The sequence below is a fragment of the Rattus norvegicus genome, chromosome 12, assembly GCF_021556685.1.
Source record: "Rattus norvegicus strain SHRSP/BbbUtx chromosome 12, alternate assembly SHRSP_T2T, whole genome shotgun sequence".
In the NCBI taxonomy this organism is placed as follows: domain Eukaryota; kingdom Metazoa; phylum Chordata; class Mammalia; order Rodentia; family Muridae; genus Rattus; species Rattus norvegicus.
The window spans coordinates 7,033,856-7,046,639 of NC_141545.1; the positions used below are offsets into that span (position 1 = coordinate 7,033,856).

The 12,784-nt window shown below is 45.9% G+C and overlaps 1 protein-coding gene across 24 annotated transcripts in view; it reads right to left on the bottom strand.

Annotated features, from left to right (window-relative positions):
- Stard13 (StAR-related lipid transfer domain containing 13) overlaps positions 1-12,784 on the bottom strand; it is a 396,493-nt gene that overhangs the window by 104,314 nt on the left and 279,395 nt on the right. For 6 of the 24 annotated variants that reach the window (XM_087579108.1, XM_087579106.1, XM_087579100.1 and 3 more), the window contains exon 1: positions 1,312-1,500. The gene's annotated coding sequence lies outside the window, so the exon portion shown is untranslated. 24 annotated transcript variants of the gene reach the window in all.

Genomic DNA, 12,784 nt, shown 5'->3' on the forward strand with positions numbered 1-12,784 from the left:
GAATATTATTTTGGATCTGCACTGCAGGACGCAGACCCCATAGAGGAGAGAGTGAGAACAGACCTTTAGTTTCTAGTTTCCCCAGCAAGATCAGACATTAATGTGGCGTTCATTACCACGTGTGTGGGGAAGGGTCCTGTGGAAAGCATGTGACTTCAGCAGTGCTCGGAACCCAAATGAGAGCACGGTGTTGGGGAAACAGGAGAGAGATCAGCAACCTCTCACCCCCACCCCACTGTCCCCGTGTCCATCAGTGTGCCCCCTCTGTATAAGTGAAATCGGTCAGTGAGGAGTCTTGTAAAATGCATAGAACAGTTGTCTTCTGGGCGCTGGGGAAGATAAATGGTTCCAGACATTGGAGTGTGGCCATTTTCCCACACATGCTACAGAGCTCTGACATCCATATTGGGCCATAACCCTGAGTGGCGTCTGCCTCTGCCGGTTTACAGCTGGTGCCTCCTCTCCTGGTTTACACTAGAGAGCCAGCCACTAGAAACCCACAAAAGTCCCTTTTCCCCCTCTGTGTAGGTTGAAAAGGAGTTGCCTTGCCTCCTTGGCTCTTTTTTTTTTTTTTCTGCTATAGTTACTATTTTCATCTCCCACCAGAATTAGACAAATCCGTGCCTAATAAAACACGCAGCATCCAACACTGACTACGAACCATTTGGAGGTAACCAACAGCCACCCAGAACCATACAATCTAACTTTGCTCGAAAATGAATACTCTGAAAATGTACCACACATAAACAGCAGGATTATTTCCCGAGTCAGTTCCTGTTCTACAAAAAGACCCAGAAACAGCTGCCTTCACAATCCGGTGCCACACCAACTGCGCGATTCCAAAGGTCCGTCGGAAGTTTAAATATCTATCTATACACCGGACAAACCAACGGTGTGTTCTGTCAGTCCCATTAATCTAAAAGGCGAGCCGCTGCCACACTAAATTATCTGAGAAAAGATACAAACACTCCTGTTCACAGCTACAGAAGGCTTAAAAGGAGGAAAATAAACCAGGCAGAAGAGGAAGAAGGAAGGAAGGAGAGATGGGAAGACAGAAGTCTGTGTCTGTAATCTGAGATCTGAAATATAAAATAGATCATTCTGTGGCCTTTAAATGTCTTTAAAATGAGTAATGGGACCACAAGTGCTGCTTGTGAATGTCAAACCAAGCTCTTGTCAAAAAAATGTTCTCCTCCGGGGTCAGATCTACCAGAGAAGCAAACTCCGCACGCCCGTAACAGATCCCGCAGCCCAGAGAGTGAGCCCATCTCTTCCCACCACAGCCTGCTTTCCCAAGGAGCACAAACTTACTTTGTCTGAAAATGTCCTTTGGAACAGAACTAGCTTCTTCTTCCCTTCCTTCTCTGCTGTCTTGAGAACTGCTGCTCAGAAACTGACAGATGGTGCCTCTGCCACTCACGGCGTTCTCTTCGTTATCTCTGCCAGCTAATATTTCCTCCGTGCTTAGTTGTCGCCTGTGAGACGGGCCCACATCGCTCTAACCTGATCAATGGAGTGCCTAGTCTGAGGTTGGTTTTGGCCCCGCCTTCCAGCTCTAAGAGGAAAAAATGAAAACTCACAGCTGGATTTTTTCTTCCTTTCTTTTCTTTTCTTTTTAAATAAATCTGCTCTTTAAAAACTGGCTCGGCAGCCCTGCGCATACCAACGGGAAACGCTGCCAGTCTGTCATCAGCCAAGAGTGTGCTCCTTATCAGGGTCCCCTGCCATCGGGCCAAGCAGGCACCTTACCTAACCAATCCCATGCGAGTTAGCCTAAAACTTTACGGGAAGGAGAAGACGCATTTCAAACCAGGCTTAACTTTTTCCAAGTTTTGTGAACCTCAAAAGATGAACACACACACACACACACACACACACACACACACAGAGACAGAGACAGAGAGACAGAGAGACAGAGACAGAGAAACAGAGGGGGAGGGGGAGGGGAATAACCTGTGACACTATGAGAAAAAAAAAAGATTCCAAAGATAAAATGGAAAAGGGGGAAAGACTAAAGTCGGACATTGCAACATTGATGCGGATATAATCTTCTATCCCAAATCCAAGTCGTTGCTCATACCCAGTGATCTTGTGCCACCAAGCAGAGTGTTTGCTGCTAATATTTACTTTGTCGGGGAAGCCATAGGGTCAAGAGAACACACGGGCAGATTAATTGCTGGCTGGTATAGTTAACAGGACTTGGCACACAGACAGCCTGTGTGAGTGCTATGAAATTAAGATGAAACGTTTAGATTCTGTAGTCCCCAGTCAGGAGGTCTGAGTTTGAGTTGTTTTTTTTTTCCAAAAAAAATCATTTATATTTTGAGATTATAATTTAATTGTACCATTTCCCTGTTCCTCCCTCCCAAACCAAATCTCCATGGTCTCTTTCAGATTTATGGCCTCTTTTTTTTTTTTTTTTAAATTTGTTGTTACATTCGTGTGTGTGTGTGTGTGTGTGTGTGTGTGTGTGTGTGTATGTATGTGTGTATGTGTGTGTATGTGTGTATGTGTGTGTATGTGTTTGTGTGTATGTGTGTATGTATGTGTGTATGTGTGTGTATGTGTGTATACGTGTGTATGTGTGTATATGTGTGTGTATGTGTGTATGTGTGTATGTGTATATGTGTGTGTATGTGTGTGTGTATGTGTGTATATGTGTGTGTATATGTGTGTATGTGTGTGTATGTGTATGTGTATGTGTGTGTATGTGTATGTATGTGTGTGTATGTGTGTGTATGTGTGTGTATGTATGTGGAGGGGTGGGTGTGTATGTGTATGTGTGTGTATGTATGTGGAGGGGTGGGTGTGTATGTGTATGTATGTGTGTGTGTGTGTGTGTGTGTGTGTGTGTATTCTGAAACACATAATGTAACTACTCATTGGTATAATGTCACTTGTACATCTCTGCTCTGAGGGCTGACCACTTGGTATGGTGTAAGTACAAACCTATTGGTCTATAACACATCTATATACAACACGACTTCCGCACCTCAGGCTGAGGAATCACTTGAGAGGCGGGGGCAGAAAGACTGCAAGAGCTGGGAAACAGTGAGTTTGTGGTGAGAGATTTTCTCCTAGTCATGGTAGAAGCTACGCCTATAAAGTCTCACCAACAAGGATCCCTTAAACAGGAGCTAAACAAGGTCACAGTATAGACACACAAACGCGGAAGGGAGGCCTCAACCTAGACAAAGAACTACAGGCAGCTAAAGAATGCCAAGGGCCAGGGAAATGGTCTGCCTCAGGGCGAGCACGCCAATTTGTTATTGAGCCTCGGTTTTATTTCTCAGTATCTGTGGACATGAAAGGCTTGAGGTAATCTCCAGTAATCACACAGGCAGCCGTGAGAGTAAACGGTGATGAGAGAACGCTTTGTGGCCACCACCGAACTTTCAAACTTTCGCATGGTCCTCTCTCAATAAGAGATTTTTAAATCAATGTAAATAATTCATTCGGCGAAGGATGGCAGCAAAATTAACGATCCCAGGAGGTGGTGAAGAGAGGGGAGGATAAAGGGGTTGTGGGAATGACGTTCAGGTTTCAATGTGTAGGTTCTACAGGGAGAAAATGCACAGCAAGCACTGGGCACAGAGCACGATAAACAGTGAACTTGGGGTATGCATGTGTATGCCACAGGACATCCACAGTGCTGTTCCTTAGGTACCATTCACATACATATATCATTTATAATATATATTTTTTCATTTTTCTTTTCTGGAGAGAACATCTCTCATTGGTCTGGCATCTCCCATGAGCTGGCCAACAGTCCCAGGGGGGCACCTATCTCTGCTCCCCCTGTGCCGGGATTAAATATGGATGCCATGCCCAGAGTTTCTGACATGAGTTCTGAGACTCGAAGTTAGGTCCTCACACTTGCAAGGCCAGTACTTTATCAACTGAGCCATCCTCCGGACCCTGAGTAATAAGCTTTCAGTTATCTCAGTTTCCCATCCGTCCTCCTCAATGGAATCTTAGAGCCACTGTGTCATTTGTCTGGGAAGCCCGTCATGGGGCAGAGATATACAACCACTCAATGGGTGGACTCGGCCTTGGGTAGATGGGGCCTCTGCTTCCAAGCGCTGGAGTTTGGACTACGATGAAGACTTTGGCTTGAAACTAGAGTACCAGCTACTTCAAGGAGGCTAAGTAGCTTCTTGACTGCAAAGGGAGATGACAAGATTTGTCCCTAGATCCCTGATCCCTGATCTGATCCACCTCTCCCTCCCTCCCTCTCTCTCTCTCTCTCTCTCTCTCTCTCTCTCTCTCTCTCTCTCTCTCTCTCCTCACCCTGACCCTCCCCTTTCCCACTTCCTCTTGGAGAAAGTCATCCAGCTGACAGGGGCTGAGTCAAGAGCCAGGGTGTTTGCAAACATCCCTGAATGAAAACATATGTGCCTTTTGGGTAAATGCCCCTAAATGGTGTTGCAAGGCCTTGCTTGTTGTGGCTAGCAAGAAGCAAGTTTCTGAGTCAAAGGGTCCCTCCTACACGAGGCCCGTGTGCTGGAAATCTGGCTGGGGAGCTGTGCACTCCAGGCTGAGAGGAAGCAGAGGGGATATGGGAGGTTCCTGCTGCCCACCCTGGATGGTACCTCACTCTGATGCTGTCCAAGTTCTTGCCTGCGTCTGCTTTTATCAGAACCTCAAATGTGTCTGTCTGGCTCCTAATCTGAACGGCCACCCTCATCTAGGATAGGAGACTTTTCTAACCGACACCCCTGCGCTGTTATGACGTACAAAGCACATACACTGTTCGCCACTGAGGATGGAAACCTCCGGCTCTCTACCACAGCCAGCTCACGAGCACATGTGCCCTACCCAGTAGCTTGGAACAGTGCTGTTCCAGATTTTAAAGCATTTGCATGTTTCTAATGAGATATCTTGGGGATGGGACCCGTCTAAATACAAACTTCATCTATGTCTCATATATACATCCTACATGTGGCCTGTATTTTTTTTTTAATGTAATCCTTTTGATAGTTTTGTGCTGGAGACAAGACTTCCTGGTGTGGAACTTTCTATCACGGCAGCACTCAAAAGCATTCAGATTTTAGATGTCTGAATTGCAGACGTTAAAGTGTTGTTATCCAAAGGCAAGAAATGGGAACACTGAGGGATGGAACGAGAGCAGAGGGGGCTGAGGAGCGACAGCAACTCTGGGTGGGGAGTAGGAGAATCCAGAAGTCATTTATGCTCGACTGAGAAGGACGGACCAGAAGGAGGGGTGCGCGGGGTTGGGGGAGACAGGAAGCAAGGCAAGCCCTGTGACACTGGACAGTGTCTTGTGATCTCTGTTAGTGGGATAATAACGGTGGCCCTGGAAGGGCTGTAGTACCCGATAAGTGGGCCACTGCACAGAGAATGCCTGCAGTGACAGAGCTTGGCCTATGCATCCAATACCTGCTGCTCACCACACCACTCTCAGCGTCTTGAAAACATTGCTTAGGATCAAAAGGACTGGGTTTGATTCAGGCTGTACTTTTTACAAACCGAAGAATTCTCCGTAGGAACAGATGATTGCAGCGCTTGCCTGTAATCATCTCTAGATGTCCGAGCACCTGTGGTCTCAGGTTAGTTAGTCCCACTTAGGGAACAGGGCGCATCTAACCAAGTGTTCCAAGTCTGCAACTCATTCTACAGATAGAAATCTGTGCTCACTAGGAGGGTGTGGCCAGCACCGCTTTGCCACCTCTGTGTCAACAGCTCCCCCACCCCACACACACACACACACACACACACACACACACACACACACACACACACACACAAAACCAGGATTCTGAGCTTCTGAAATGGGTTTTGATGGGCAGAAGGCTTGACTCCTGAGAGTATTCTGAGCAGAACTGGGGTATTCAAAAATACTGACTTAGCTAAAAGCGCTGAGACGCGGTAGGTTGGTCTAAAGCTGCCTGCATCCTAATGCTAATTTTGGGCACCCAAGATGGGTTGTTCCCAGAGACCAGTGAGTCCCCATGCATCTGGATGCTGAGTTACCCTGCCCCCAAGTTATTTCTGATTGGTAAATAAAGACGCCAACAGCCAATAGCCGGGCAGAAGAGACATAGGTGGGGTTTAGGATACATGCTCTTGGGGTCAGAGGAGACAGACAAGGAATAGCCGCAATGGCTTAGAAGGAGGAAGGAGAAGGCATCATGGGGTTAGGTGAGGCATGAAACCATGGCTCCGAGGCTGGCTCATTGGAGTTAAGAGCAGCTCAGATGAAGCATAGTGAATAATAAGGAATAACTCGGAGTTATTGAGAGGGAAATGGATCCTAACAGCATGGAGGGTAAACACTGCCTAGCTGTGTGCTGTTTAAGGCTTATTGTAAATAAAGGCTGTGTGTGTCTTTCATCTGGGAACATAATACCAAACAAAGGTGGGGTAGAAACCTCGGACTGGGATTAAAGAATTCAACAACACTGCAATGTTTAAGTCCAGTGAAGTCTTTGCCTGTCTGGTGGTCACCATCATGACTTTGTCTAAATTTAATGGTCTCTGACCAGCCCTGAGGTTCAATGGACTCTGCGTGCCTGATCCTGCCTGCCTGCCGGGTAATAGAATCTGTGACCGGGATCTCGGTGTCAGCCTCCAGTTGTGGTTGAGATGTCTAAAAGGAAAGCAAACAGCTGAGGCTTCTTCCAGTCTGCAAACAGTTCATAGGAACTGGCTTGGTATGTGTTTGTTTATGAATTTACCAGTGCTGGTGATCCAGCCCAGGACCTTGTGTGGCCCAAGAATGAGCTATAACAGTCCCTGTTACTTAAGCGCTCTCTGCATCAGCTCAACATGGTAGCTCATGGGAAACTGAGGTGGGATTGCTACAGTTTTCAGACTAACAAGGCTACAAAGTGAATTTCAGGGCAACCTGGGCTACAAAGAGAGCTCTAGGCTAGCCTAGGCTGTAGCATGAGATCCTGGGTCAAACGAGTGCGGTCTTTGTGGGTCTGGAGGGATGTGGTCCTGTTGGGATATACGTATGATTTGGCTGTGAGGTTTTCAAGGGAGTAGCTGACCCTTGCTACTTCTTCATGAGCAGCTGTGGGAGACCAGGTTGGTCACGTTAATTCATTACGATAGACAGAAGGGGATAAAACCCACATGATATTGAAGAACGCCAGGGAAAGTTCCAGTTGCTTGACCAGAGAGAGCCCATAGAAGTGATGTTAATTTTAATCACAATTAGATTTTTAGACGCTAAGTAATTAGTTAATTAGAAATAAAACAAAATCTAGAAATACAGCACACATTGCTGCTATAGTCTATGTGCTATATGTAAAGATATAGTTCTCATATAGGATGAAATGTTCATTTTTAATGAATTTTTATCTTCAAAGGACATCAGGCACATTTAAAAACTAATTAAACATTTGAAATATTTCCTTAGAGTGTCTTAAAATAAAAACAACACATACAATGTTCAAAATTTTGAAATAATGCTCATTTTCAATCCTCAGCATCTCAGCATATAGACTGAAAATTTAACAGACCATTATTACCTACGAACTGCATTTTCTCCACAAACGAATTTGGTTTGTCCTGAGTTTGTTACACGTAAATACACAGCTGAGTCTGGGTGTCCCATGTAAACACATGTGTTTTCTGCATGTAAAATACATACATATAGATAACTTCACACATATATATCCATGTTATATGTCTATGGGGGATGCTTTTCCAACTAAATAGGGTCTGTCTTTTTGTGCCGTTCTCAGCCTTATTCTGTGTATTGAACAACACGTCTCAGGGCTCTTCAGATAAACAAATAAGCAAGCTCATGGCTTAGATCTGTGGATGTTGAGTTATCCTAGTCGGAGGTGTGGGTCTAGGGGAGCCAGGCCAAGGAGGCAGTGCTGCTCCTCAATGCCATCAGAAGCAGGCCTGTGCCTCTCTGGAGTGGGATCCCATCTGAAGCTGGTAATCTAACTTCTGTTGTTCTCCAGTAGACCCATCTCCTGGCGGATCCTAGACAGAGACTGAGGAAATACTCAGACTCATACAGGAGTACCTGTCAGTTCCTTTATTCCCTGAAGGTGACACTGTCACATCAGTCCTGCTTATGGTCATGGAGCCAGAGAACGGAGAGAGCTGGAGATGCACCAGAGGTCAGCAATGACATGATTGCTTACATGGGTCCTGCAGGAAGGGCAGGCTGCAGGGAATGTGCTTCGGTGGGGCTTGGAGACTTTTCATACTCTCCAGGATCTTGAAAGCTATCTTCAAGTTGCAGCTTGTGGTTCCTGGGACCTCAGAACAAGCCGTGCTACTGGACGCACTTCAGAAGTGTGCCATGCGTTTCATGGAATGTTCAGAACCAAGCAAAGCCACTCCAACAGAGTGCTCAGAAGACCAGCTCCCTAGATCCCACAGTCAGTGTTTTACCTTCTCCAACTCACAAAGAAACAGCTATCCCACCCTCCCTATTGCTAAATCTTTCTTTCCTAACACTGTTCTGTGTCTCCGTAGGATGTCCCACTGGACACATATGTTTTCTACCGTAGTATGTGTAAAAGCCTATAAGCTACACAATGTAAGCTGTGTATTATTACCCAGAAAGAAAAGGGGAGAAATGTGGAAAATAATCTTGTCAGCAAAATGTCAACTGCATTGGGAGTGGTATATCGTCTTGGGGGTTTCTGCTGTGATAGAACACCATGATCAAGAGCAATTCGGGGAGGGAAGGGTTTATTTCACCTTAAAGCCTGTAAGTCCGAGGGAAGCCAGGGCAAGAAACAGAGGCAGGAACTTGGTCAGAGGCCATAGAGGAATGCTGCCCACTGACTTGCTCCCATGACTTGCTTAAGACCACTTGCCTCGGGGTGACTCTGCCCACAGTGGTCTGGGCCCTCCTACATCACTCAGTGATTGCGAAAACATACCACAGACAAATCTGGGGGGGGGGAGGGCATTTTCTCGATAGAGATTTCTTTCCTCCACATGACTGCAGCTTGTTATTGACTAAACTAACTGGTACATATGAGAAGTTGGGAAGTGAAATTCTGTGGTACAAGAATGACTTCATGGGGCCAAAGAGATGGCTCAGTGGTTAAAAGCATTGGCTGCTCTTCCAGGAGACCTGAGTTCAGTTCCCAGCACCCACAGGGTGGCTCAAACCATCTGTAACTGCAGTTTTAGGAGATCTGGTGCCCTCTTCTGTCCTCCTCAGCATTGCATACATACGATATACATACATATACACACACACATACATACATACATACATACATACATACATACATACATACAGGTAAACATTCATAGACATGAAATTAAAATAATAAATTTTTCCATTTCAAAAGACCCCAAAGTATGATTAAAAACAAGCAACCAAGCAAAAAAACAAAATCTGTCTATCAAGTCAGCATTTGTTGAACAATTCTAGTGCTCCGTGGAGCTTGCTTTTTGTTTCTTTCAGCTGCCTCATGGTGGGGAATGCACTTGAAGCTCTGGCATTCAGCCATCCAGAACAGGGGAAGTCCATGGCAAGCAAGGCAGAAAGTGTAAATTCCCTGCCTGGACAAGCCAGTGTCATGTACAGTGTTTGAGGCAACCGGACAGAATCAGCCCCTCCGGAAACCTGCACCTTTTCCTTCATGTCTGATCAGCCCAGTTCTATCTCGGTCTAGCCCTCTCCTCCCTTATTGTCTAGTGGCCCAGGACTTGTAAGAATTGGATTTTATATTCCTTCGAGATTTTAGTAAGGATAACCTTTATCTCGGACACAGAGGTACAAATTCTCCTAACACCTCAAGCACAGGGCCCGCTCTAACTAACAAGCCAACAGACCCCAATGGTGAAGCCTCAGTTAAGAAAGAACAAAGACAGGGTTGGGGATTTAGCTCAGTGGTAGAGCGCTTGCGCTTGCCTAGGAAGCGCAAGGCCCTGGGTTTGGTTCCCAGCTCCGAAGGAAAAAAAAAAGAACCAAAAAAAAGAAAGAACAAAGACTCTGGTCACGTGATACAGGATGCTTCCTGTAAGCGGGGTGGGAGGGGGGGCTTTTCCATTGCTGGGAGCACTGACTGACTGCTTGCTTCACCTAGTCCCCTAAGGAGCCTGGACTTTTGGCTTCTGGTTGAGGGTTAGGCTCAAGCACTGGAGTGTGTAAAGAAGTTTCTGGATTTTTAAGTTAAGAGAAGCCTGCAGACTCCATAGAAGATTCTGAAAAATCAAGCAAACATCCTCTCCTCTCACAAACGAAAAAAGCACATTCCTCCTTGTGGGGGGTGGGAGGGTGGGGGTCTGTATGTAGCTGCTTTCTAACAATAGCACTCCTGCTTTGATTGAAACCAACTTGAAAATCAGAGTTGGAGGCGTGTACGTACAACGGATCTAGGAATCCCAGGCTCCTGAAACTTGTGCTTCTTATTTAGCTGTAGAGCGTGGGTGGCCGTGAGTGCTCCTGGCAGCTATAAGGCATTTGCTAATGTATTTGACTCTAGCGTTGTTAATCACACTTATCAACACAGCCAAGCTGTGCTGGCCACAAAAGATTAGCTTCTCTCCTATATGCCCTGGTAGTTCAAAGGCAGAACATCGGCGCTGACTGACAGCAGCATCTGGGCGCTCCCACGACCCTCCGGTGGCTTCAGAACTTACCGCAAGCATTAACTTCTTCTCCATAACTTTACACACACTCTTTTCTTCTGCTATGATGGCTAAGGCTACAGAGCTTGCAGACTTTTAAAGTGAGTTGTGCTTCTAAACACCTCAGAGGATTTGAGTTCCAAGGTGGTCCTCACTGTCAGAGGGGAAGTAGGTAACTCCAGCAGGGCAGAGCATTGCTTGCAGGGAAACAAGACCACTGTAAATCTCTCTCCTTCTTCTCCTTCTTCTTCCTTCTTCCTCCTCCTTCTTCTCCTTCTTCTTCCTTCTTCTTCCTCCTCCTCCTTCTTGTTCTTGTTCTTCTTCTTGTTCTTGTTGTTGTTGTTGTTGTTGTTGTTGTTGTTGTTGTTGTTCTTCTTCTTCTTCTTCTTCTTCTTCTTCTTCTTCTTCTTCTTCTTCTTCTTCTTCTTCTTCTTCTTCTTCTTCTTTCTCTTCCTCCTCTTCCCCCTCCCTCCCCCCCCTCCTCCTCCGAAGCATTGGGTTTTGACTGTAGACTTTTCCCTTAAGACATGCAGCCTATTACTTCTTGCAGAGCAATACTGTTTATAAAAACTTAAAAACACTTGGCCCAGCTCAGAGGTGAGCAGGCGGGGGCTGTGGTCATAGAGAGAGTGTTCTGGGGAAAAAAGAAATGACACTCAGCAGTGCACCTGCATATCTGGGCCCCCGACTCTTGCTTTCACAGAAGGACTTCTGGACTCAAGGCATGACCTGTTTGTCCCAGCCTGACCTAGCTCCACTAGACACGGTTTGGATCAGTATTCCCAAAGGTTTGCACAGCAAAGGTTTTGTCTCTGCTGGTAGGATCAATGCGAGATGATGGAACTCTTGAGAGATGCAGTTACATCTTTGTGGATACAGCTTTGAGGGAGCCTCCACTTTATCTTTTGCGTCTCCCATGTGTCACGAGGAGAGCAGTTTGCCCCTGAAGCCCTGTATCTGCTTTTTGTAAGTCAGCACTGAAAGACATTGTTCCATGCTAGAACTGGAGACATGGTTACACATGCTAGAACTGGAGACATGGTTACATATGCCAGAACTGGAGACATGGTTACACATGCCAGAACTGGAGGCATTGTTACACATGCCAGAACTGGAGACATGGTTACACATGCCAGAACTGGAGACATGGTTACACATGCTAGAACTGAAGACATGGTTACATATGCCAGAACTGGAGACATGGTTACATATGCTAGAACTGGAGACATGGTTACACATGCTAGAACTGGAGACATGGTTACACATGCTAGAATTGGAGACATGGTTACACACGCTAGAACTGGAGACATGGTTACACATGTCAGAACTGGAGACATGGTTACACATGCCAGAGCTGGAGACATGGTTACACATGCTAGAACTGGAGACATTGTTACACATGCCAGAACTGGAGACATTGTTACAAATGCTAGAACTGGAGACATGGTTACACATACTAGAACTGGAGACATGGTTACACATGCTAGAACTGGAGACATGGTTACATATGCTAGAACTGGAGACATGGTTACACATGCCAGAACTGGAGACATTGTTACACATGCCAGAACTGGAGACATGGTTACACATGCCAGAACTGGAGACATGGTTACACATGCTAGAACTGAAGACATGGTTACATATGCCAGAACTGGAGACATTGTTACATATGCCAGAACTGGAGACATGGTTACATATGCTAGAACTGGAGACATGGTTACACATGCCAGAACTGGAGACATGGTTACACATGCTAGAACTGGAGACATGGTTACACATGCTAGAACTGGAGACATGGTTACACATGCCAGAACTGGAGACATGGTTACACATGCCAGAACTGGAGACATGGTTACATATGCTAGAACTGGAGACATGGTTACATATGCTAGAACTGGAGACATGGTTACACATGCCAGAACTGGAGACATTGTTACACATGCTAGAACTGGAGACATTGTTACACATGCTAGAACTGGAGCCGGGAAGGTGGCTCAGCAGTTAAGAACACTGGCTGTTCTTGCAGAGGATCTGGGTTCAGTTCCTAGCACCCTTGCAGTAACTCTGGTTCCAGGGAATCCAACTCGTTCTTCTGGCCCCCATGAGCACCATATGCACATTGTACACATGAATAAAATAAGAATAAATTTTTACAAGAACACGGTAGAGATGGTTTTCCATCACCTATATTTTTGCTGCA